The 27,915-nt window shown below is 40.8% G+C and overlaps 1 long non-coding RNA gene across 1 annotated transcript; it reads right to left on the bottom strand.

Annotated features, from left to right (window-relative positions):
* Window positions 1-5,079: 5,079 nt before the first annotated feature.
* LOC136402632 (uncharacterized) lies at window positions 5,080-19,602 on the bottom strand. Its single transcript, XR_010751013.1, has 3 exons — window positions 19,470-19,602; window positions 17,001-17,051; window positions 5,080-5,166 (listed from the first exon to the last, which is right to left on the bottom strand). It is a non-coding gene; the product is annotated as an uncharacterized lncRNA (long non-coding RNA).
* Between the last annotated feature and the right edge of the window lie 8,313 nt (window positions 19,603-27,915).

The raw sequence follows: 27,915 nt of genomic DNA, 5'->3' as shown, positions 1-27,915 counted from the left end.
CATTCTGGGCAATTCAGTATTCAAATTTGCTTTATTAAATTCTACATTTTCTAGTTTGGTGGTCAACAAGGACTAACCTAATTAACTCATTTATGAATCAGGATTTCAGACTGTGTAACATGGCTCTGATTAAGCTGAATGGGGACAAAAGGAAAGCTGGGTAGGTCCCCTGTGCTCTGAGATGTTGCCACAACTTATTCATTTATTTTTCAACATTTGTCACTTATATTGTTCACAAATCCTGCCCTTCTTGAATATCTATCAATAGTATACTGAGAGAGTTAACCTAATATATCAGTTATCTATCAAGGCTGAGGTAAAAAAAAAAAAAAGTAAAAGAAAAGAAAAGAAACAAAAAAGAAAAAGAAAGAAAAAATTTTATTAAAATACAAAAAAATGTTTAGCTCACAATTATACAAGGGATTGAGTAGATAAGGTATTATCTAGGTTGGTCTGTGCTCAGCACACTCTTATATCACATGTGTGGTCAGTCTAGAGGATTCTGCTGACCTTGGCTGTGTTTACTGCATACCTAGGGGTCAGCTAATGTGTTAGCTGACCTAGCATGGCCTCAACCACAACAATGATAGAAACTCATCTCATGTCCGTATGTCCTGACATATATTCCCATGGCCATGGCACAGCAGCCAGAGTAAGGGCAACCCCAAATGCTCAAATACTTTTTGGGCCTCAGCTTACACAATGGTTGCTGACATTCCATTGACCAAGGGAAGTCAATTAAGAGTAAGTGTGGAGGGTCTACAAGGTGAATTGGAAAAAGGTTTGGAAATAGGAAGAGGTGGGGAATTGGGCCATTTCTAATCTACTACAGTTGGTGCATGAAGATGAGCATAGCAAAGAACAAAGCATTATGCAGGCTCAGCGGAATGAGAGACAGTGAGGCCTCTGACCAAGTATCAGGAAACACTTCCTGCTGGAGGTCAGAGTCAGATGCACATTGTCACTTCACTGATGCCACCCTAGCTACTGATCTCATTCCAAAATGGTAAACTGCAGGATGCTCAAAGTCACACCTCACTCACACTGCACATGCCCTTGGCTTCACGGGCCTCCCCACCTCGGCCACTAAGTGTTCTGTTTCTCAGCAACCCCAGTGCCCTTGCCTCTCCTTTCCTGTCCCTCTGCAGTGTATGACCAGCAAAATTCCAGCTCATGATGAGTGGAACAACCAGTCTCCTAAAGAAAACTCAGAAAATGGGCAGGTTGGAGCTGCTAATTATTGTTGGTCTCCAACTTGGGCTTGACACTAACCACATTTAATAATCCCTTTACTCATGGTTAATCCATTTCCTGCCTTTTTTTCATTCAACATGGCAAGCTCCCCACTCTCTTCTAATCACCCCTTTATTCATCTTCTAGACTTTTGTGAAAAAAGTGGGGCAATCTGTCCACTGCTACAAATTCTTGCCTGCTGCCTACAAAAATGTGGTGGCATCCCTTCCTCTGTCTATCCTCCTTTCTTCCTTCTCTCTTACCCTCTCTTCCCTTCCTACCCCTTCTTCCCACCTTACTTGTGCCCTCTCCCCTCTTCACTCTCAGAAGCTCAGACCCTTCTCATACTTAAGGGTAACCTGTTTAGCCCTCTATGTCTTCAGAGATGTTAGTTCAGCAATTATGCCATCTCTTTCCTCTATCATCATTTTTTTTCTTTTTTTTTTTTATCTCTCTCTTCTTTTCCTTCTACCACTCAGTCTATAAATTTGCCTCTCATCCTAAAAAAATAGGATGGAATAAAACAAAAAATAAATAAAATCTCTATGGATTTAGTGTCTTCTCTCTAGCGATTGTTGTCTCTTCTTTTATTGGCAAGTGCATTAAATACTAGTCCACACTTTCTTTCCACTTGCTCATTTCCCATCTACTTTTCAAACTCTGTGATTTGGAGGACATCATTGAAAATCCTTTTGCAAAGGTTCTCAATGACCTCCCTAGTCCCAAATTCAAGAGATGGTTTTCCATGCTATCTGTCTGGCCATATCTGCCACCTTTAATCCTGATTGATAGATATTTCCCTTCTGCTTGAAAACCCAATCTCTTTCTGAGTCACTTTTCCCTCTCATTCTTTCTGACTGTTCTCTTCCTGCCTCTTCTGAGATCCCTCTCTGCTGATCCATTCACTTTTGCGGTTCCCCCAGAAAGTTCCTGCACAGCAGACTGTTTCTTCACATTGTTTATGCCTTTCACGCTCAATTGCGTATACTTGCCAGAGTTTACTGTCCTTTATATACAATGACATTCACATTGCTATTTCTAGTTTTAAATTCTTCCAAGTGTCATAACTATGTCTCTTTCATCGTTGGCTTACTATGTTGATGTAGATGGCTCTAGGTGTGTCACACAACACGTGTCACACCTGAACTCTTGATCTCAATTCACTACTTCTCCTCTTCCTTCTCCTGCTTAGCTTCCTCCTCTTGCTGCTCTTGGACTAACTCCTTTTCTGTTCTGCAGACATATGTAAAATGCAAATCGTATTTTCCTCTTTCAACTATATAATTTAATTTCAAAATGGCATGTGTTTTGAATGGAGAGAAAAAAATTTCAATGACTTTGAAAATTATCTGTCATTAAAATCTTCTGCTCATCTTTCTAAAGAAATGAACTCCTCAATGTTATTGTATATGGTTAACTGTCCACATATCATGTGTCATGGGTTGTATGAGATTCAGTTAAACTAAACCTATTTTTTGTTTTCATAAGCTTACTATGAAAGTGAGACAGAGTCAATGCAACTATATGTAAAATTGAAATGACTATGACATCAACATCAACGGTGAAATGAAAAGACTTTTTTTATAATATGATTGTGTATTTAGGTCCTGTACTGGCAAAAGTATAGGTGAATTTTTATGATTACAATATGTATCCTCAGCACTGAGAGAGGAAACATTGCTTCCCATCACATGATCGGAAGGATTTTAAGAAGGTGTGGTGGACCCCAAGGTGATGCCCAATGACCCTGTCTTCTGATTCACTTCCCTGGGTGTGGGCAGCATCTGGGACATCAAACTAATGGAATATGGCAAAGGTGATGGGATGTCACTCCTGTGATCATGCTATGTTTATCATAGGCTCCATCTCACAAAACACTGGTAGCCATGTTTTGGGAAACCTGCATGGAAAGAAATTATGAGTGACCTCTTGGTCATATAGCTACAAGGAACTCAATAAGCTTGGAAGAGACTCTGAAATCTCAAATGAGATTACAGCCCTGGCCAACACTTTGATTTCAAACTTGAGAGCTGTGAGACTCAGAGCAGAGATCCAGCTTGGCTATACCCAGATAGGTTTTTTTTTTTTGTATTTTTCCAAAGCTGGGAACGGGAGAGACAGTCAGACAGACACCCGGCACGCCCACCAGGGGCTACGCTCTGCCCACCAGGGGGCGATGCTCTGCCCCTCCGGGGCATCGCTCTGCCGCACCAGAGCCACTCCAGCGCCTGGGGCAGAGGCCAAGGAGCCATCCCCAGAGCCCAGGCCATCTTTGCTCCAATGGAGCCTCAGCTACGAGAGGGGAAGAGAGACAGAGAGGAAGGAGGGGAGGGGTGGAGAAGCAAATGGGCGCTTCTCCTATGTGCCCTGGCCGGGAATCGAACCCGGGTCCCCCGCACGCCAGGCCAATGCTCGACCGCTGAGCCAACCAGCCAGGGCCTATACCCAGATAGTTTGATAGAGTTATTATAGATATATAGATACAGAGCTTTATAGCTGTAGAGAAACCTGGCAAACTAAAAACTCAGACAGGGTTTTTGGTTTGGGTTTTTTATTTATTTATTTATTTTTATTTTACTGGGGTGACATTGATAAATCAGGGTACATATGTTCAGAGAAAATGAATATATTTATTTTGGTTATTTTGACATTTGATTATGTTGCATACCCATCACCCAAAGTCAAATTGTCTTCCATCACCTTCTATCCGGTTTTCTTTGTGCCTCTCCCCTCCCTCCACCCTTGCCCTCTCCTCCTTCTCCCCCCCCCCACCCTGGTAACCACCACACTCCTGCATTGTTTATAGTGTCCAAGACATGGAAACAACCAAAAAATCCTTCAGTAGATGACAGGATAAAGAAGATGTGGTACATATATACTATGGAATACTACTCAGCCATAAGAAATGATGACATCAGATCATTTACAACAACATGGATGGATCTTGATAACATTATACTAAATGAAATAAGTAAATTAGAAAAAAGTAAGAACTATATGATTCCATACATACATGGGACATAAAAAAGAGACTCAGAGACATGGACAGACAGGGTTTTTTTATGCTGTAATCTTGAGGCAGATTTCCATCTATTCTTAGAAACCTCAATGTTTGCTCATAAGGCCTTCAACTGATTGGCGAGGCTCACCTACATGATAAAGGATAATCTCCTTTACTTAAAGTTAACTAGTGGTAAATGTTAACCACATCTACAAAATATCTTCACAGAAACACCTAAATTAGTGTCTAATAGAATAATGGTACTATGGCCTACCCAAGTTAACACATACAATTAACCATCATAACTGTAAACAAATATAAAATCCAAAGTAATAAAATATTTAAAACAAAATACCAATAAAAATAATTAGAATAAAACAAGTTGAAGACTTTTTTTTTCTGTAACTTTTCAGTAGGAAAGTCTATCTAACCATGACTGGAATGTCAAAGAAACAATAAGTTGAACTAACCACCATTGTTAAGTTTGTATAAAAAACACATGCATACTTATTCCACAAAACTGCATATGCAATTTAAAGACTAAAGTCATTTTTAAAAGAAATATTTTAGAATTTTATCAGAAAGAGTTAATTTTGGCCCTGGTTGGCTAGCTCAGCAGTAGAACATCAGCCCAGTGTGTGGAAGTCCCGGGTTCAATTCCTGACCAGGGCACACAGGGGAAGCATCCATTTGCTCCTCCACCCTTACCCCCTCTGTCTCTCTCTTCCCCTCCTTCAGCCAAGGCTCCATTGGAGCAAAGTTGGCCTGGGTGTTGATGATGGCTCCATGGCTTCCATCTCAGACACTAGAATGGATCCAGTTGCAACGGAGCAATGGCCCAGATGGGCTGAGCATCACCTCCTGGTGGGCATGCTGGTTGGATCCTGGTCAGGCACGTGCAGGAGTCTGTCTCTCTGCTTCCTCACTTCTCACTTCAGAAAAATACATTTAAAAAAGAAAAGAAAAGAAAGAAAGGATTAATTTTATAAATATATATAAAGCTTCCATAAATCAATGAGAAGAAAAGTCAAGGGCACAAATAGAGAAATGAAAAAAAAAAGGTATGAACAGAGTTTACAGAAAAGAATAAGATTGTTCTTAAAATGATAAAAAATACACTGCATTCCATGCCTAGAAAGAAAAATGTAAATTAAATATATACTGAAAAATTATGTATTTTTTAAATTATAAGATTAGCAAGGATTTAACACTTCAACATCACAGTGTGCTGAGAGAAACCACTACCCCCATATACTGCAGGCGGCAGTATGAATGAGGACAGTCCTAAGGTGACATGCCAATACCTCTCAAAATTATAAAAGCATATGCCCTACAATGCCTTCAGGAATTTTTCCTGCAAATGCACTCACACAATGTGATGTCTCTCCCGGATTTATAGTCAAGTTCTAGGGAGTTGTGGAGGAAGAATGGGTAGGTGGAGAGGGATTCAGTTTTATACCTCCAGTCCTCTTGGCACCAAGAACATCAGCCTTAATTTCCTACTGGAGAATGAATAATAAAACCACAAAATATGTCACATTCTCTCTATCCCAATTGTATTTTCCAATGGCCCTCCATAGACACAAATGCTACCAACTATTTCAGATGTGTCTTCCATCATGGTTCCTGTCTATTCTTAATTCTTATTGCCTGCTTCTTCATCTGAGAGCTCAGATTTTCTAAGCATGTGCTTCAGATGATTTAAATGAAATGGTGACAATATTTCAGTGATTATATTGGTCTCTACACAAAGACACTTGTGAGTTGAATTATGTCCCCCTAAAATATATGTTGAAGTTCTAGCCAATGATAACTATTTGGAAAGAGGGTCCATGCAAATGTAATTAGTTAAAATGAAACCATACTAGAATAAAGTGACCTTAATCTAATATGACTAATGTCCTTATAAGAAGAACACAGAGATAGAAACTCATGTAATGACAGAGGCAGAGGTTAGAGTGATGCATCTACAATCTGGGAAACACCAGGGATCGCTGGCAACATCAGTAGCTGGAAAGAGGCAAGGAATGATTCTCCCAAGCCTCTGAGGGAGCCAGACCCTAAGGACACCTTGATTTTGGACTTCTAGACTCCAGAACTGTGGGAGAATACATTTTGTTGTTTTAAGCCTCCCAGTTTATGATATTTTGTTAGGACAACCTGAGAAAACAAATTTAATACTCAAAGAAGAGAATTTAATTATTGTGATGAATAAATGAATGTCTTTGTGTCAGAGAAGAGAGCACCTCTGAAAGTCCCCGTCATGACCCAGAGCTGATCTCAACCCTCCCTTGGACACTTTACCCAACCTTCACTCCAGATACAGAGTCCAGGGTTGGAGAGGAAGTCACAACTGTTTAAGGAGGATGATTGACTTTGAAATGATGCTTTTTCTCTTTGAACCTCTAGACACTGACCCACCCACTGGGCCTCTGTTTGGATCATTATCATTCCTTACAACAGCCCACTTTTCTTCCTCAGCAATCCATTCAAAAGGTTGGTACCATATTTAACAACAATAAAGAAAGTATAGTAGCTCTATTTTCAGCTTAATGTAATGGGGCTCTGAAAAATATATATATATATATATATTCTTTTTTAGTGTCATCATTCCTTGCATTCATGCACAACTAATAAAGTTTTTTTTAATTTGTAAGATGGTTACCAAATGCTGCTCAATGCAGAGAAAGGCCATTTAGCAATACATACTGCTCACAAAAATTAGGGGATATTTTATCACTTAATATTCATTTTGAAATATCCCCTACTTTTGTGAGAAGTATATTATACTTAGTCTCATTTATCATCTCCTCTGAGTACTTAAAACACAGGTATCTCCAATGCTTCAAAAAAATTCACTCTTGCCTATATTCCATGGAGGGAGCAGTCTATAACATTAACTTTAAGTGCACATACAATATTCTACTGCTATTTGCACAACATAATTTCAAAATATTACACTTCCTGCATGAAACTTTATTCACAGTCAGCTGTGAATCTTAAAAATAAGGAATATCTGTGCACATGCATTTGATAACCAGGGAGTTACATAATATCGTAATAAATTCAGGCACCTAAGAAGATTACAAGACACTTTTAAAGGTGAAAAACGACCTTGGATAACACTGCCGTAACACATGTAGTATTTTCAGCAGCCTGCTCTTCCCAGGAGCTGTGCTCACAAATTACAGGGTATTTCCCCACCTTCTGCCACTTTCTTCTGCTCTCCACATGCTCTAGAAGAACTGAATGTTCACCTCTAATGGTTCAAAAATAGGCAAGGAATATCCATGAAGGGAAAAAATAGAGTGCTTCAACCAGCTGAATGATGTGGGGGTTGGGGGGAGGAGGCTTATGTGTTCCGGATCAGGGAGTGCAGCAGACGAGAGGATCTCACCAACCCCACGTGGTAACGCTCATTTTAGGACTAAAGAGGAAAAGGGAGAATAACAAAGACAAGACCTTCAATATTGACAGAAATGAAGTTGGCTTTCTCCTTCTGGCTTTAAACATAAATTTTTGAGCAAACTATCCCAATGGCCACCTTTACTCCAAGGTGTTCAAAAATGATGTAGTTTCTTCAAGTTGTCTATGTTCTGTGTCAAGTATTGAAAATGCGGTGGCCAAGAGAGCAGAGAGGTAGAGCCTTATCCGGGTAATTCAGAAATGAAAACAAAAACCTCCATTACTCCAAATTGCCCAAATCATTTAGGAGCAAGAGAAAAGTGGTGTCTGAAACAGACAGGAAATTGACACATATTTCCTTCTCCCATTTGCCAGTAAAGATCTGGTCAGACTAAGCCCCACAGTCAGTTTTTCATCCTGGATTAAAAATAGAACAAATTGACACTAATAGACGGCTGTCTGGGAATAAAAGAAGACATTGTCTTCTTTGAAGCTGATGGGAAGCAGAGTTCAATAATTGAAAAAGCGGAGTGTTGTTGACTCTACCATCTCTGCCGTTTTGTCAATAAGCACAGAGAGGCACGTGTGCACTTAGCACTTTTTTAGAGTATGGTTTTGAAGAGCATCATAATCCTTTCTTTTCAGTTTGTAGATTTCTATCACTGTCTTTTCTACTGTGGTCCTTTCAAAACATTACAAGTGTGGATTAACAGTCACCTTTTCTCTGATCGGGTTTCCTTCCACTGATCCAGCTATCTGGGTTACTCTAGGTGCTTCCTTCACATAAGACTGGCAAGAACCCCACTCAGAGGTATTCTGTTTATTTGTTTGTTTGTTTTAATTTTCTTATTCAAGTTTTTTTCTTTTTAAAACCAAACAATGCTGCTATAAATAATACCTTCCATAAAAGGATATTGAAAATGGGATCACTGCCTGACCTGTGGTGGCGCAGTGGATGAAGCGTCGACCTGGAAATGCTGAGGTCGCCGGTTCGAAACCCTGGGCTTGCCTGGTCAAGGCACATATGGGAGTTGATGCTTCCAGCTCCTCCCCCCTTCTCTCTCTCTGTTTCTCTCTCTCTCTCTCTCTCTCTCTCTCTCTCTCTCTCTCTCTCTCTCCCCTCTCTAAAAATGAATAAATAAAATTAAAAAAAAAAAGAAAAGAAAATGGGATCACTGACTGCAGCTTAAAATACTAAGAACAGAGCCACACCATATGGACTTAGACAAAAATATGAAGAGGTGTCTGGCTATACACCAACTTTATAATGTGGCTCTTGGTCCCCTTCAATCAGAAAGAAGCTGAGGCACCAGGTTATCACACACAACAGGTTTGTCACTTGGATTCAATTAGTCTGCTGTGTTCTTTGTCCACACTACATGCTAAGTGGACAACAAAGCTATTCCTGGGACATATGATGAGGTTTGGAGGCCATCACATTGGCATGAGGTGGTACAGGAATTCCTGCCTTGTGCAGAAGAAGCTCTTATTTTTTCTGCTATCCAAGACTCAATGGGAGTTGATCCCAAGGGAGGAAAGACGCACATAAGGAGTAGTTGAGGAGAAGGGGGGCATTAGGACAGACTCCAAGCAAAACAGTGACTTCACCCACTGTGGGAACTCACTGCAATTCTCCTCTTCAAAGAGATGAAGTGAGAAAAAGGAAATGACCAGAGCTGAATGTGAGCTAGTGTTTTGTATAACTTTAAAGTGAGAGGATAAAAATTACTGTTTTTTAAAGGAACCAATGCCATACTCAAACTACTAATTAATTTTTCCGAAAACATGAATGAAATGTTGGAGATCGCTGCATTGCACATTTAAGCACAAAACATGTCATGCTCAGAAACAAGGAAGTCCAATGCACTACTGGGTTCACTTCACTGACAATTGTGTTTGGATACGGCAGCCAAAAGAGCTGGTCAACAGCAGAGCACATACCCAACTGAGCTTTTGGAGGCCATTCTCTTACCCCAGAAAAAGAACTTCAGGCATGAGGATGCATTTACAAATTTGCTTAAGCTCATTTTCTAGGTGGTCTCCTACTATGAGAGCCAATGCAGCGCCTGACAAGGCATTCATGCATCTCTCTCACCAAAGATCTCTGGCCTGGGCTGAAAGTCATTTTGTCTAGCTTACCAGAACATTTGAGAAACCATCAAAACATAGCTCCAAGAGCTTTACGCTGCTGGCCTTGCTGACACGCCTGACATTTCAAATCACAGAACTATAAAAGTCTAAAAGCCATTCTGCAACGGTGTCAACCAGTGGAGGAACTGTGCATCTCCCCAGTCATGTCGTTCTTTATTTGATCAGAGATAAAAGCAGCCAGTTTTGAAATAAAAGTGTGTTAAAACATCTGATTTCTGGGACATATTAAAGACTGCAGAGTCTAGCAGAGATCAAGGGAAAAGACACAACCGGTCAGGAGGAGAAAACACTTGGTTTTAAGGGAAAAGTCAAGAATAAAGTGAGTCCGGTGTTGCCTATACAAATCTACTAGGCCATTTCCAGAGTAGTGCAATATTACATAATCCCAGGATTTCTGTGCTTAAAGACCTTAGAACTCATCTGGGACAAGCCCCTTATTTGTACATTGAGAATATGACATCCAAAAATACAGGCATAGGGGAAAAATTATAAGATGACAGTTTCTATTTGACTTGCTCTGAAATAAATACATTTTCCTTATTGTCTTCTTAATTTGTGAAACTCTTCTTTAGTACCCTTTGATTTGTAATCATTTTTGATACTCAGAAAATTAACTGCTGATATATGAAATAACTTCAATCTTATTGCTATACTATTAATCTACACAGTGTTCTGGGCTTAAAGTTCTTATTTGTGTTTCTTAGTAACATAATTGAAAGGACTGGCTTTCCTTAATGCATGATTTTAAAATCAATATGTTTGAAAACTCCTAAATAAATAGTTTGGAAGCCTGAATCTGCTGTGCAATTGAGATACTCAAAATATAATCATTTTTTCTTTTCCTACTAAAAAATGAAAAACTTCTAAAACAACTCATTTATGTTTTTAGTTATGTCAAGGGGAAAATAATAAAAAGAAAAGTCTCCTTAGACATATAATGCTCTACACAGTTTCTTAACTTGGAACCATTGACATATGGGACCAGATAAATCATTGTCATGGAGGTTGCCCTATAAATGTCAACATGTTTAGTGACAACCCTAGATTCAGCCTACTAGATGCCAGTAACACCCCTTCCCTCCAATGGACAACTGAAAAATTTGCCAGACATTACAAAGTAAGTGTTTTTTGGTAATGAGGGGTGTAAAGCCAGTAGCCATGGCCACCATCACAGCCACCTGGCCCATGCAGGTTTACATTGATTCCAACAGATGGTAATGAAACAACAGAGCCAAGAACTGGTGGGCCATTACCTTTAATCCTAGCTCACACCCAGTGGGTGAGAAATACACACAGTAGAAAAACACTTCCCTTTCCATTCAGGGCTCCCTAAGCCAATGACTCATCTGAGTATTCCTAGGATCAAAGGTTTCTACCTCACCAGCCTTATTCACCTCTGTTCTCCATCTCCTTCTCTCTGCACCAACACTGCACAAACTGGCTTCTTCTTCAGCATTCCACCATCTTGGCTGCTTCTCCTCTGCAATGCTAATTTCAGGAACCCAGAGCAAGAGCCCCTGATCTCCCTTATTTTATAGTGTAGAAATTAAAGCCTTTAAGCCAGTATACAAATAAAGAAGTCTCTGATACAAAGCCACTTATCTGAGGCATAAATGGGATTCCTCATAAGAGTGTACCACCCCACATCATGCACCAGTCAAGGGTGTGGGGAAAAGCTTAATGTTGAGAAGATCTTAGTATTAAAAGGGTGAGAAAGACTTAGTCTTAAAACTAAACCTTAGGCTATAAAGACCTTGCCTGCTTACAGCCTCTCCCCCACACCCAATGCAAACTATAAGCAAGCAAACATATACATCATATTTGCAAACTTATTTGACCCACAAGGGGTAAAATCACCCAGGCTGAAAAACCACTCCCCCTCTCCCCCAGAAAGGGATATCTAAAAATTGGTGCATTTAAAGCAAAAATTGGACTGATAATTCTTAACTAAGTAGCTTCAGTCGCAGGAATTTTATTTCAGTCAAGGATTTGGAGTGCAAAATTGTAGGCACGATTAGTCTACAAACAGTGTTATGGTGATTCAGTCTTGGAAAGAATTGACACAAATAATAAAACATGGATAATTGCTAAGTATCTGGCACTCTGTCTGAACAGTGTCATTTAACTGTACCAATGACCCTTTGAGGGGAGTAGTATTTTTACTATCACTTTTCAAATGAGCAGCAGTCTTAAAGAAGGCACAGGTATAATTTCTCATATAGCTAGGATTGAGGCATGTAGAACCCAGACTCACGTCTAGCAACCCTCAGTTCTTTTGTCTTCTCTACTAACTCATTGTCACCTTTAAGTCTCATTGAACTGGTGGTCAGTCCATTCATAAAAAATTTTAAGGAATGTCCCAAACTTGACTGCTTAATTGTGTTATGTTTGTTTGTTGTTATTTTGACTAGCAATCTATCCTTTTTGCTTTACTACACACTCTAGGAAGTTTGAATGCTTTAGCAATTAAAGTATGGATAAAAGCAGTGTGAAATGATCTTCAGGTTGACAAGTAGGGTGGTTCCATTTGCATATGCTGCCAATAACTTCTCTCTAGAACTTCCCCAAACATTCCAATCACTTCAGCATAGAGAATTACTATTTTCAAAGATCAGTAAAAATATTTTTTCTTTTTTACTTTTATCCAAAATGGAAAATTAAATCTAATGTTAATGTGTTAGACTTAGATACTTGAATTACCAAGGCATCCACAGAGCATACTCTTTAAATAAAAGATCGGCAAACAAGCAGCATCCAACCCCAGAGAGCATAATGATCACGGGAAAACTAGAATGTCTGGCAGTTGAGATCCACAGCCAATATTCAGTGGGCCTCATGACTAATGAATAAACATTAAGATTATAAATGAACATCAATAAATATTATGTGTCGGTGATTAATCATATGACAACAAGAATAATTGCAAGAGGACATGTCTAGATCAGACAAATGTTAGGAGTTGAAAATAATAAAATATGTGTTGCCTATCAGAAACTATTAGACCAACATTTATATAGACCCTTTCCCCTCTATATTTTTCCATTAATAGTCTAAAAATGATGGGGAGGGAGTTAAAAAAGAGACAAAATGTAAAAATACAAAATGTTAACCCTATAATAGCAATTAATCAATGATTGTGACTTAAGGGTCACAATGATTAAGTCCTAAAAGTGTTCATTACTTTAAAGATATTTTTAGGTACATTTTCTGTGTTATATAGTGCTCACCATTGAAATTATGAAAGTGAACATGTCAAATATGGTCCATGTCCTTATGAAACTTATAATTTAGTAAGCAAGACAATCAACAAACAGGTAAGTGAATTATTGCAAAGTGCAAGTGTGGCAAGTGTTACAAAGGAAACAAAGAATGACTATAATTGTGGGTTCGATCCTGATCAAGACACATACAAGAGTCAATGAATGAATGCATGAATGGTTGGAGCTGTGAGTCAATCCCAGTCTCTCGCTCTTTCTCTCTCTTCCCATCCCTTCCTCTCTCTCTAAAATCAATCAATAAAATTTTTTAAAATTTTTAATAAATAAAAGCTAATAGGTAGAGGTCCTTTTCATGATATAGCTTGGAATAACCTTTCAAAGAATGAGAGGTAAGCTGAGAACTGAGGGAGTAATACTAAGATCCAGCCTGGAGAGAGGGAAGCAGAAAGCATTGAGGAGGAAGAAGAGCATGTAAAGTATTCTGAGGCAGGAAAGAGTTTGGAAGGCATAAAAGAAGGTGAGGGTCATGAACACAGTGAGTCAGGAATGTGGCTTTTGAAGAAGGCAAAAAGGAGGTCAAATAATGTGGAGACTGAAAAACAACAGAAAGAGCTTGAGTTTTCTTCTGAGTGTACTGGGAAGCCATTAAAGAAGCCTAAGCAGGGCAATGAGAAAACCCTGTGAGTTTTGAGGATCTGACTGGTAGCTCTGGGGCAGGAAGGCTGGGAGGAAGAGTGGGGGAGTGGTCAGCAAGAGGATGTTCTTGAGGTGGAATAGATGAGACAAGAATGTGGCTTCAGTAAGGGATGGGGGAGAGAAGGTTGTTAATAACACCTCACTTAGGAAGAAACTTGAAAGGGTTTGCCGATAAGATGGACCACAGGGACAAGGATAAGGAAGCAGAGAAAACAAAAAACAGTGGAATTCTATCCTGAACAACCAAAATGGATTGTGATGTCATTCATAGAATGGGAAGGACTGAGGGAGAAAGGAGAGATAAGAAGTCTGTTTTAAATAAATATGAGATGTGCAGGAGACCTAGAATTAGAGAAATTGAACATAGAGGCCTGGATCATAGGGGAAACACAAGGGCTGAGCATGTAAACTAGAAGTATAAGATTTGAAACTATGAGAATGACCAAGCTCATGTATGAAATGTCCTAGATGGAATTCTGAAAAGTTCTAACATTGAGAACTTGCAAAAGGGAAAGAGATGTTGAAGAAAGAGGAGAGAGAACAGGGTGAGGATTAAGAAAAAACCCAAGAGTACAGTTTCACAAGTCAAGCCATGTAAGGAATATGTCCTGTTCATTCAACAAATATTGCTTGCACAATTACAAAGTCAGATGCTTTTGAAAGTGTTTGTGATACGATGGTCAAGGAGACAGACAATTCCCTTGCTTCTTGGAACTTCCCATCTAAAGAGAACATATGTTCCATGAGTGTGTGATTGGTTTGTGTTGAATGATTCTAAGTTATGAGGAAAAAGAGGACACAAAAACATTTTTTTTAGTTTTGGCCACATGGAAGTTTTTGGAGATGCTGATGTTAGCCAGTCCAGATTTGAGTAGCCCAGTCAGTGCCCAGATCATGAGGTAATGTGAACTGGTCTTTCTGCTATGTGAGAAATGTGGACAGGTGGCAGGTCTAAAGAGGAGAAGCCAAGTCAATTATGTATTCTTAAAGACAGAGATTCTAGAGCATGTGGAAATGCTGATGGGAATTAGCTCACGAAGAAGGAGAAATTAATGTAGGATGAAGAGGATCAAAACACAGCAGCATTCCTTCAAGATAGTGGTTCCCAACCCCTGGGTCACGGACCGGTACTGGCCCGTGGGCCATTTGGTACCGGTCCGCAGAGAAAGAATAAATAACTTACATTATTTCCATTTTATTTATATTTAAGTCTGAACAATACTTTATTTTTTAAAAATGACCAGATTCCCTCTGTTGCATCCGTCTAAAACTCACTCTTGATGCTTGTCTCGGTCACATGATACATTTATCCATCTCACCCTAAAAGCTGGTCTGTGAAAATATTTTCTGACATTAAACTGGTCCGTTTAATGTCAAAAAAGGTTGGGGACCACTGTGCTTTAAGAGGTTAAGGGTGGGTGGAGTTTGAACATCCACAAAGAGACAGGCTCCTGGTAGGGAGAGAAACAGAAAATCATAGGGAATGGGTTCACACAGGTAGATTTATCATTTGGGGGGCTGATGGATGAGTGTGTTCTCACTTGATTGTATCTGATATCCTGGTGAAGTGTGATATTAGCTGACCAGCTGGGAAAGATGGCATGAAAGGATCAACAGAGAGGAGACATCAAAGAGACATCAGGAATAGTAGGAAAAACTTTTTTAGAAGGAATATATAGCAGACCAGTGATGACTGCCCATTTGAAGGCTTGTGATTATGAATTCTGAGGAAAACCAGGTGCCTGGTTGTGTCATATTCTCTAATCATATTGACCATTCCACGTGAGTGGGAGTAGAGAACGGTGGGAGCCACCCAAGGTTGAGGTGTGTTGGATGATTGAGGCCAAGGAAGAGAGACAGAAAAGTCAATGGCATTTGTAAGGAATCTGTTGTAAAGGTGAGCCATGAAAGGTAAAGGGACAAGAAAGGAATGTGAAGAAAGAACTGGGTGATAGATGAGAAGCCAAGACGCTAGACAGCCTCAGTCAGATTCTAAAGACGAAATTCTATCTGTCTCTGAAGGGTTTGACCAGACTTTAGACACATGACTCCTATGATAATGTGATACTCTGTGGCCATGAAGGGATCCCCAAACAATGATGATCTCAGGTGTCTAGCTGACTTGTTTCTGCTTGATGTCCCACTCTCGTTTTTCATTATCTTGGAGTCATCATACCTTTGACAGGTAGGCAGGGCTGATGGCCTCACATTAAACAGAATTGGAGACACTGCCTGCAAGTAATCTCCAAACAAGCACACTATCTAATTTACTTGGATTAGTACCTGTTAGTACCATCTAAAAAAATGCACAATTTAGCTGCAATAAGACATCTGTTCCTTTGAAGAAAATATACATTGGGAGACTTAGAGTGTGGTATGTGACTGAGAAAAAGCAGAGTGCTGTAGCTGAGAGAGAAGGGTTCAGTTTAATTTGTTTGGGGAGATGGGGCCAGGAGAATGTCTGGATGGCCTGGGTGGTCCAGCACAATCAATTATGCCAGTTAGTGAGAGGGCATGAAAAAAGGATGGATTTCATTAACTTCTTTCATTTTGCAGCTTTGATTAGCTCTATTCTCACCTAAAACCACTAATTTCCAAAGCTGCTGTAAAAATGCAACCCAAATGGAAATACCATGTTTCAACATGGCAGGAACTAATGTCTAAGACTGACATAATGTTTCTGGGAAGTCAGAATCGCTTTTCTAAATGGTCTCTTTTACCCTCCTGTATGTTCATTTGTAAGTATTATAATTACATGCACGCACACACGCACACACACACACACATACACACATGTAATGTCATTGACAATGAAAGTAATAAACAGGAGGAAATTAAAAGAATCCAATAGACGCAGGGAAAAAGATCTAACAGATTTAATCAGAAGAAATAAAATATTCTCCAGGCCCTGTTACAAAGACCCTCCCCACCCCCATGCCAAGGAAAAAAAAGAGAGAGACATAAATGAGACAATTAAAATGGATGTGGGAAGGGGTGACAGATACAAAGATGAGGCAGGGATGCATCTGTACAGAACAAGTAGCCACAGCAGAATTCAAATGAGAGATTCAAACAGCAAGAGATACGCCAGATGTGAGAGGAGATGCAATAGGTGAAGTAATTGAATCTGTCCACTGCCGCACTGCCAGGAAGCCTACAAATCTCCTGGGCACATCCTGGGCCCACCAGGCACCTTATTTCAGTTAACCGCATGCTCCTCTCTTCTGCCATTGTGCGTATTTGATACACAGTCAGGATTCTGAAGGTGTGACAAACCATTGGTGCTGATGACTCACCTTGTAGATATGCATGCCCATCTCACCCTTAGCGGACAGAACTGATCTTTCCTGAAATGCAGAAAGAGATTAGACAATTTGACTTTCCCATTAAACACTTCTCATGCTCAGTGACAGCATCTTGACAAATTGATTATGGCGGCAAGCATTTAGCAATATTATGAATGTCTGTGTTTAGTGAGTAACCTTGTCCTTGAGATATTTATTAGAGCTGCAATAAACAGCTCATCATCGATCACCTGATCTACGCAGGGAAAGAGGGAGGCTGGAAACCCCCTCCTCCTTCAAATACACACAGCAAATGATGGTGATATAAATGGAGTACCTTTTATGTCAGTTCTTTACATACATTTTTCATTCATTCATAAACAAAAGTTATTCGGTATCTACGCTATGCTGAGCACTAAGGGAGCCAGGAACAAGGTGGACAGGATTCCTGTCCTCAGTGAACCTGAAGTCAAATCTGTGGGAAGCCTTCTGACAAAGTCCTGCTCTTTAGTCTTGTGGACAAGGGGTGGTGCTGCATAGAGCCCTGCCAGGATAGAAACGATCTATAATCCTGTTCTGTCCGGTAGGGCCACTACTGCCTGCATGTGGCTATCGAGCCCTTGAAAGGTGGCTCATACAGCTTAAAAATTAAAATTTTCAGCCCTGGCCGGTTGGCTCAGTGGTAGAGCGTTGGCCTGGCGTGCGGGGAACCCAGGTTGGATTCCCGGCCAGGGCACATAGGAGAAGTGCCCATTTGCTTCTCCACCCCCCCCCCTCCTTCCTCTCTGTCTCTCTCTTCCCCTCCCTCAGCCAAGGCTCCATTGGAGCAAAGATGGCCCGGGCGCTGGGGATGGCTCCTTGGCCTCTGCCCCAGGCGCTGGAGTGGCTCCGGTCGCAGCAGAGCATCGCCCCTGGTGGGCGTGCTGGGTGGATCCCGGTCGGGCGCATGCGGGAGTCTGTCCGACTGTCTCTCCCCGTTTCCAGCTTCAGAAAAATACAAAAAAAAAATTAAAATTTTCATTTGACTTCATTTTAAATTTCACTTAAATAGCCACACGTGGCTAGTAGCTACTCTACTGAACAACACAGAAGGGAGACTACTGACCTAAGATATTCTACCCACAAATAGTAATTTTAAGGGCAAGGATATTCAGAAGACAGGGAGCTGTGGGGCACCAGCCTAAGGAGTGCCCTCACGGCGTGCTGGCCCCACAACGTGGCTGCTGCTTCTCAGGCCTCTTCTCCCTACAAAACCAGGATCTCAATTCCCCCGAAATCAGGTCATTCAATGTTTTAATGTCTCAGGTCTTTGGATCCCCAACCAACATCTTCATTTTATTTTTAAAGTATATATTCAGTTTTTCATAAGTAGCCTATGTTTATTATAAAAAATATAGAACATATGTAGAAGAAAGAGACAAAGTACCTATAATCTCATTATCTTGTCTAAACTTCTGTCAACATATTTAAGACGTTGTCTGGCCATCATCCTACAATACATACGCCTACTCAACACTCATGTTACCATCTCCTCTTCTCTTTTTTTCTTTTTTTAACTTTCTAAAAATTACTTTACTCTCAACATTCTCTTCTAGCTCCCGCTATTTGCACTTATCAACCTGTCACGAATACTTTTAATACCTTTTAAATAGTTTTTCCTCTTTTCAAAAAATTTTTTTCCAGGAATATATACTCATTTTAAATTCTTGCATAATCTTTTCTTTTCTTGGTGGGCCCTAATTTACTTACTTGATTCTTTATTTGGGGAAAGTTGGGTTGCTTTTAATATTTTGCTATCATAAATAGGGGTGTAATAAGACCTGTGTCCATAGGCATTTGACTGTTTTCTTTTGAAAAAGTTTCCCAAATAAAATGGCTGGATAAAAAAATGGCATACCCATTTTTAAGAATTTAATTCTTATCATGAAGTTGTTCCCTAAAAAAAAAAAAAAAGCTATCAATTTACACTCAACTGCAGACAGCTAATCTGGAGGTGTCCCTTGCATCATGCCTACATGTCTGTCTGTAATTTCTCCCAGTGTTCTTGCTCTAACACTTGCAGTCAACTGGAACAACTCTCACAGCTCGTCAGTCTGACAGGCTGTGACTCTTTGAAGACAGCTAACACATCTCCCCAAAGTTTTATCTTTTTAGTCTAAATATTTCACATCCTTGAAATAGTCTTCATATGAAATGGTTCCTAATCCAGTTCATTCATGCCCCCATGAAAGTACTGCCCAGATTCAAAAAACAAGATCTAAATAGTAATAAACTGGCATTTAATGAGTACTTGCTGTGTGTGAGATTCTATTCTGAATGCTTTTCATTTGTTTCGAATATATGATCCCTTTTATAAGCTGAATGGTATGCCTTCAAAATATCTCTGTTGAAGCCCTAACCCCTCATGTGATCATATTTGGAGATGAGGCCTTTAGGAGGTGGTTGAGGTTAAATAAGGTCATATAGTATTAATGTTCTTACCAGAATAGACACCGGAGTTCTCTTTCTGGATGTAGGGACACTGTGAGAAGGGGGCCATCCGTGCTCCAGGAAGAGAGATCTCACCAGCGATTAAATTGACTGGCACTTTGATCTGGCTCTGCCAGCCTCCAAAACTGTAGGAAAATGAGTTTCTGTTGTTAAAGCCTTATACAATCTATAATATTTTGGTATGGCAGCCTGAACAGACTAAGACAGCCCTCTTTAATCTTCAAAGCAATTTCAAAAGGTAGTTTTTATTATAATTCCCGTATGACAGATGGGAAAACTGACCAACAGAGATTAAGTTGTTCAAGATCTTCACACAATTAGGAAATAGTAGAGGTAAAATTTGAATTCAAGCAAATTGACTCTAGAGTGCAAACTCTTACATTCAGTGTTGTATATACTGTCGCTTATCGCTAGACAAAAACCCATCTAGTCAAGATTAAAGATGAGCATCACCTTTGGTCTAGAGTTAATACCTTTATTAATGCTGCTCAAGTTGCATTAGCTCTTTTGGCAAACACATCACATAATTAACACATTGAACATTTAGTCTGTTAAATCCTCTAAATTCTATTTCATATAAGCTTTAATTAAGCTGTCATTCCCCCACACCTGAAATGCAACTAGGGATTTTGTTAGCAAATATACTTATTACAACAGAGTTCTATCCAATTGTAGAGTTGCCCCACATTTCAACACATCAAGGTCTTTTGGGATCCTGGTTCAAATCCTCCCTCAAGCTCTATGTTACTCATAAATTAACTAAGCCTGCTTTATATAAAGGAACTGTGCCTTATAACCCATGAAATGCTATGCATATTTGTCATTGTTATTAAGCATTTTCATCTGAATCATTGATTAATGTTTCCATCTCGGGGCCAAGAAGGGAGCCTTGGAATATAAAACAGAAAACTTCTTTCTCCATAAGAATTTTTGCAACTTTTAAAACCCATTCTCTTCTTTGTTAGATGTTACAATGTTGTGTGCCCTACCTTTCTTCTTTATTTTTAATAAAAACATGTTTTTGTTTAAAGGAGAAAACTCTTAGTATGTATGTGACATAGAATAAATTGCACCATACTTGCATAACACTCACTATGTAAAACAAAGATTTTATTGCCCTTTGCTTTCTATTTTTGCATTATGAAAACAGTATGTACATGTTTTTGTTTCCAAATATAAATACTGCACGCACTGCCTCCTCACCAAGATGCCAATGTTTCAGCCTAAATGGGGAGTTTCCACCCTTTTTGCCTCCATACTCCACTCCCACCACCCTGCTGGCCCGCTGGGAACCACCTTCCTCCTCCAGGTGTGCATCTTGGGTGAGGAAAACACTGTTCCAGACTGGATCATTGGCCCCTGCAGCGAACCCTTGCAATAATACTCAAGTGTTGTCACTTCCCTTTAAGATGCCCAGAACTGAGCAGGGCATCGAAGGTGATGAATAATCAGAGTTAGGGCAATTATATGCTGGAGCCTGGAGACTCTCTTTGGTAAGTTTGGAGTCCTTCTCCTGCTACATTCTCCCTTTCTTTCTCTTCCAGAACTTTTTTGTAATATGTCCAGCTCTAGAGAAAACAAGAGGCAGCTCCATCAGAGAGTAAGTCCATAAACAATAAAGTACAGGCAGGCACCTCGTGTAGTAAGGGTGGCACCCATGTAAAGCACACGGGATTCCTCAGGGAACACCTGGCCCTGTCCAGGGTGCTGTGTCCTCCCCCCTCACCCGGTCCCAACATTAGGGTCACTTTCTTTTCTTGCTGTCCTCCAGGCATAAGAGCAAGCAGAATTCTATTACCTCTGAGTCCCAAGTGCACCATTCTGGCTGCCCACATCAAAGCCCTGACATTGCATTTCAGCAAAGTCCCAGGGTATATCCCAAGGACCTCCTGGCAAATATCTCTCCTCTGGCATGTGAACCTGATTTGGAGCCTTAACTGAGCCTCCCAATGATACCTTTACCTTGATCCAACGATTCCTTTTCTCTTTCTGTAATATCCTTGAGCCAACGCTGACTTCCAGCATTCCTGTCTCCATCACAGCCCCCAAAAGACAGCTGGTGTCCACCAGGCACAGACTGACTTTTCAGTGCCCATCCAACACCAACATGCTCCCCAGGAAGGTGCATCAATCAGGGGTCCCCCGCAGCAGGAGGGGACATGCCCGATCCCTTACACATCACTGAATCACAAGCTAATCTGTAGGTAAAAATGTTACGTCTGGGAATCCTGACAGTGTGGATGCATTTTCAAGTTTTAAGAAACTTAAAGGTGGTAGCTGCACGCCCCTTTCCAGTAGAGACTCTGACTTCACAGTCCGCCTCAGCATGCCCTCAGACAAGCGTCCCGGTGCCTGTGATAGAGAGCACGTGGGCTTTCTCTTATGTCTCTATCTCTGTTCTCCTTCTACTCTTGCTGATTTTTATGGGTTGAGTCTTCCCTTTGAATTCATTTATTGAAATCTGAACCTTAATAACTCAAAATGTGCCCATACTTAGCATAGGGTCTTTGCAGAGGTAGCCAAATTTAAATGAGGTCATTAAGACCTCATCTGCTATGACTGATGCCCTTATAAGAAGAGGAAATTTGGACACAGATTGGTGCATAGGGGGAAGGTGACGTGAAGACACATGCGGAGAGGACGACCATCTACCGGTCAAGGAGAGAGGCCTCAAGAAAAACCAGCCTTGCACACACCGTAATCTGGGACTTCCAGCTTCCAAGACTGGGAGGAAACAAATTTCTGTGGTTGGCGGCACTTTGATATGACAGCCCAGCAAACTAATGCACTGATGATGTGTGACCATATTTTTATCTGCTGGTGTGATTCAACAGTATAAACACTTTCAAGCAGAGTTTCACAACATCATGGTCCCTCATTCACGTTATCAATAGTAACAGGTGGACACAAGCTTTGTTATTATCTCAAGACCTTTGATTGTGACCTGAGCAATGGAACTTCTTGGAAGAAGAGCTCAAGCAGGTGCAGTCTCCCTCGTTTAAGGTCGCCCAGAGCATACCCTTGGCTGATTCTTCTCTGTACTCTCTGCCAGTGAGCCCTCCTATAAATCCCAGAGCAAATCCATTCCTAACAGAAGCAGAAGAAGCAACATTGTGACTCTTAAATCACATGCTGGTTAAAAGTCTTTATTCTCTTGCTGTTGGAAGCTTTGTCCCCCCAAGTAGAAACTGACACATATTAGTCTCAGAAGTAATGTGTTTGGAGGTGACAGCGCTCCTGCAGAGTGGAGAGGATGGTCTATGAGGCCAGGTCTCCCAAGTAAAGTTTCCTCCGTCACTTTTATTCTGTGCTGGGAAAACACGAATCATCTCAGCCCCACATTCTCACCACCTGTCACAGGAGTAGGCAGAGGAAGTCACAGCCTCCTGGATAGGGTCTTATTTGTATACATAAGATATCCCCCCCCCCAATGGTGGATTTAAAACAAATCTGAATATTTATTTTCTCAGGAAAAGCTGATGTCGAGGAAAAAACTCAAAACTTTGGAAAGAGATGGGTCCCTGAAGCTGAGCCCAACATGGAGTGCAGCCTGCAGATGCTTCTAAGAGCACCCTGGGAACAGCGTGGGCTGGGCACACAGACACGGAGCTGCCATGCAGGCGGTGTGGCAGCCTGGGCACCTGGGGCTCGTGTACCCATCAGAGTGGCGTGGAGCAGCCCTGCTTCCCAGCCCTGCTTCCCAGCCCTGCTACCACCGGTCACCAGACAGGTGTGAGCCTCCCCGGAGGGCAGCAAAGAGTGGACAACTGAGGTTGTTTGCCACTGGCATGCCAGCAGGTGGTCATTAACTGGTGGGGGCACAGCACCTTACGGTGCCCCACTCTGGGAAATGTAGAAGTCGACGATTTACATACAGAAAATGTTTACTGTGGGGTTTTGTTTTTCTAAGTGTCAAGTCCATAGTCCCATAGAGCAGTGCTTTTCAAGCCTTTTCCCTACAGCCCAGAATATCAAAGCAGGGAGCTTAAGAGGTTATGGGAGGACACAACCAAGAAGGAAGGTGAGGGGCACTGGCGGCTGCGAGCAAGCCCATTTACTTTGACTTTTACACAGAAGGTTTGTTTTTTTCAATTAAGATATAATTAACATATAATATTATATTAGTTTCAGGTGTACAACATAATGATTCAATAAACATACATATTGCAAAATCATCACCAGAAAAGTTTAGTTCACATCCATCATCATGCATAGTTATAAATTTTTGTGTGTATGATGGAAATTTTTAAGATCTATTTTCTTAGCAATTTTGACATATCCAATAGAGTACTGTTGGCTATAGTCACCATGCTGTACATTACATCCCCAGGGCTAATTTACCTTATAACTCAAAGTTTGTACTTTTTGTATGTTGGGTTTTTATGTAAAATTTTATGTGAAAAGCATATTTCATGGTTCGTTTTTGTTTTTAAGTGAGAGGCGGGAGGCAGAGAGACAGACTCCCACACATGCCCCAACTGGGATCCACCAGGCAAACCAACTATGGGGTGGTGATCTGCCCATGCGGAGCCGTTGCTTTGTTGCTTGGCAACTGAGCCATTTCAGTGCCTGAGGTAAGGCCATTGTGCCATCCTCAGCACCCAGGGCCAACTTACTTGAATGAGCCATAGCTACAGGAGGTGGAGAGAGAGAGAGAGAGAGAAGAGGGAGGGGTGGAGAAGCAGATGGTCACTTCTCCTATTTGCACTGACCAGGAATCCACCCCGGGGCTTCCACACTCCAGGCCAATGCTCTACTGCTGAGCCAACTGGCCAAGGCCTGATTCCATGGTTTTAGAAAATGTTGGAAAACCAGCAAGATTCATTTCATAAAACAGGAAACCAAAGCCCCAAGAAGTGAGAAGTAACTTATCCAAAGTCGACAGTGACTTATTCAAGGTCAGACTGAACTTGAACCTGGGACTCATCCTGAGTCTTCATCCAGCACCAAGTAGGAACAATCAGAGCCCGAGCCTGGAGGCCTAACAGCAGAGGGGAGGCTGGTTCAGGGCTGGGACATGGGAAAGAGGGGTGAGGCGACAAGCAGGGAAGACAATGCCTGGGGCCTGGCACCCGCGGGCCACACCCTGTTTTCATCTATCCCTCCCTTCAAACCCCACCAACAAGGTAGCAGAGCCCCAGGCTCCTGTAATAAGAAAGACACATGAGTGTTTTCTAGACACAGGCTGGGCCAATGTTAGTATATATAAAAGTGTGCCCCTGCCTCTCATCTACATCATTTTCTCTGAGCCCTTCATTGTTAACGCCCCATCCCACGCACACAGCACCCCCTTTTCTGCCAGGGTGCCCAGAGTCCCCACTCTGGTGTCCCACTCTAATCTCCCGTCTGTCAAACAAAGCCTGTATCACTGAAGTCATCCCGTTAACTTCACTCCACTTTAAAATTTTTATCTTCGTAATCCCTTCTTCTTAGCAAAATATGAGTGAAAGACCTCTGATATCTAATTTCAGTGAAAGCAATCCAGACAGCTCAGACTTCTGCAACCAAACAACATGCACAACCACACACACACACACACACACAAACACACACACACACACACACACACACACAGGCGAACTGCACTACTGATTTCAACAGACAGCCCTTCCTAACTCATACCAGGACTTGACCTGCTGTCAGATTAGCCCTTTAACCACAGACTGCAGCGGGGGCCCTGTCTCAGGGCAAGAGATGAGGTCCAAACAGGTGGAAGGCATAAAACACAAAACACCCCAGGTGCTTGAATCCTGGATGCTCCCAGAAGCATCAAGGTTATAAAAACAAGCAGGCAAATAAACAAACCGAATCCCTCTCAGTGGCATTAGCTAGGCTGGGGGCGGGGCAGCAATGAACACAGGACAAGAGGGAAATCTCCCTCCATTTGCAAGTGCTTCCACTGTACCTCCTTCTGGATAATATTTTTAGCAAAAGCAAAATGTGCTTGTTTTTCTTTCCCCAGGGCTTAGAGAGATTGGGGGGGAGGTGGAGGGAGGTGAATTAACTCTAATGTAAAATTCTGAAGATATAAATATTGAGAAATGAATTAAGATGATAATTTTAAGACTGTGACTAAAATGCCCTCATCTCCGGGAACTGCCAAGGTGCAGAGCAGGCAGTGTATATTCAATCTAATAGAATAGTCTCAAGTTATAAAAACTGAAAAATTAGCAAAGATGCAACTTGTAGAAGCCAAGATACCTTGTACTTTGTCAATAAAAAGCCTTTTGTGCAACTCTGAATACTGAAATTATTGCTACTCAACAGCCAGAGCTTTTGTTCACGGGAGTGTTTAGAGAAGTGTTACCACTGGCTGGGGTGGGGATATTCAGGTGGCATTCCCATTTCAACTTAGTTCAGCCGTGTTAATGAGCGCACATTCGTTAGATTGGGGCTGAGCAGAGAGTAGGCCAAAGCTGTTAAACTCACGACAGAGTTAAGTGGAGCTATTTAAATATTTCTAAATCAAGAAGACATTTGATTTCATTAGTTGCTTTAAAAATGACAAATTATATAAATTTTAAATTCAACTCCATGAAAGTATGCAAGTATATTCATTTGCTAGGACTTCCATAACAAATACCACAAATGGAACAGCTCAAACCATTTAACTCCCAGTCCGGGGAGCTAAAAGTCCAATCCAGCAATCAGCAGGGTTGGTTCCTTCTGAGGATGTGAGGGGAAACCTCCTAGCCTCTGGTGGTTACTCGCAATCAGTGTTCCTTCCTTGGCTTGTAAAAGCATCATCCCAGTCTCTGCCTCCATCTTCACACGGTGTTCTCCAAGTCCAAATGCCTGCGGTCAAATTTTCTGTTCTATGGGGACATCAATCACATTGGGTTAGGGGCAGTAGTGGGATTCAGCTGGTTCACACTAGTTCAGCAGAACTGATACCTAATTTTTTGAGTTTGGTGAACCAGTTGTTAAAATGGCACTTGTAGTCAGGGTTCTCTCTAAGGTGGGTGCCTGGGCAGCTGCTAGTGTGGAAACCACAGATTTATATTCCTTACTCTTTTTTAAAAAAAATATTTTATTTATTCATTATAGAGAAGGGAGAGAGAGAGAGAGAGAGAGAGAGAGAGAGAGAAGGGGGAGGAGCAGAAAGCATCAACTCCCATCTGTGCCTTGACCAGGCAAGCCCAGGGTTTTGAACCGGCAACCTCAGCGTTTCCAGGTTGATGCTTTATCCACTGCGCCACCACAGGTCAGGCTTCCTTACTCTTTTTTAATGTCCATCCGCTCAACAGCATATTCTAAGTGCCCATAGCAATGTTCATTCTGTTCATAGTTGAAAAAAATTTGGCGGAACTATGCTCGTAATATTTATTTATTCATTTCATAAAACTCATTATACTTTTAATGAAATAGTACATTTTAACTCCCTCACATTTGTTACTTCAGTAAACAAACATATAATGTAAAGGAAAAAAGTGCCAAACAACCAGAGGGTGACAAGCTGTCATTGGAAATATCATAAATAACAGTTTTATTGTTTTTGCTCAGGTATTATTAAAGATTTTTTCATTAATATTTTAAAACTCTCTCTTATAATCTAGATTTGTGTACCTCTTTTATTGTTCTTATTTAAGTATTAAATGCATGAAATAATAAACTACCTTTTGGTATATCGTGTTTTTATACTTAAAATGGTCATTAGGGCAGAGAACCGGTTGTTAAATTATTTGACTCCCACCACTAGTTAGGGGCCTACCCTACTCCAATGTGACCTCATCTCAACCTAACTGATTATATCTGCAAAGACTTTATTTCCAAATAAGGCCCCACAGGAAGGTACTGGGAATTAGGGCTCCAGCATATGAACTGTGTGTGAGGGGGGATGCAATTCATCCCCTTAACAGTAAGTAATGCTATAAAACAAATAAGCATAACTCTATCTTTACCTGTCACAATAGTCTCTATTTACAACTTGGAATCTATATCTTCCAGTCCTATTGTCATTAAAACAGGAAATGGGACCTCACTACTTTTGCACATGTAACAAATTGTTAGAGAGGCTTGCGATCCTTCTTGTAGAAATAATTCTTTTTGGAAGGATGAGAGGAAAAGTATAAGCAGGAAATCCTTTATGTATATTTCTTACATATATATATCCTTATATATATCCATATATATATTTATATCCTTATATATCCTTATATAAATATCCTTATATAAATATATCCTTAAATATATACATATCCATATATATATATCCATATATATATATCCATATATATCCATATATATATATATATATTTAAAGAAACAGATACTAGGAACACATGTTTCTAGATTGGCCTCTGAAAGCTGACCAGGCAGATGCCCGAGTCATTTATTAGCCATAAAGCGCATGCAGGTTCCAAATGGAGACGGTGGAAGGCAGGGTCATAGGCTTCCCCTCAGCTCCTTTGGCCGCTCTGCCTGGAGTATTGCTGGG

This window comes from Saccopteryx leptura, chromosome 4 (assembly GCF_036850995.1).
Source record: "Saccopteryx leptura isolate mSacLep1 chromosome 4, mSacLep1_pri_phased_curated, whole genome shotgun sequence".
Classification (NCBI taxonomy): domain Eukaryota; kingdom Metazoa; phylum Chordata; class Mammalia; order Chiroptera; family Emballonuridae; genus Saccopteryx; species Saccopteryx leptura.
Note: the sequence above shows the minus strand (reverse complement) of the source record. Positions and strands in the feature narration are given on the sequence as shown.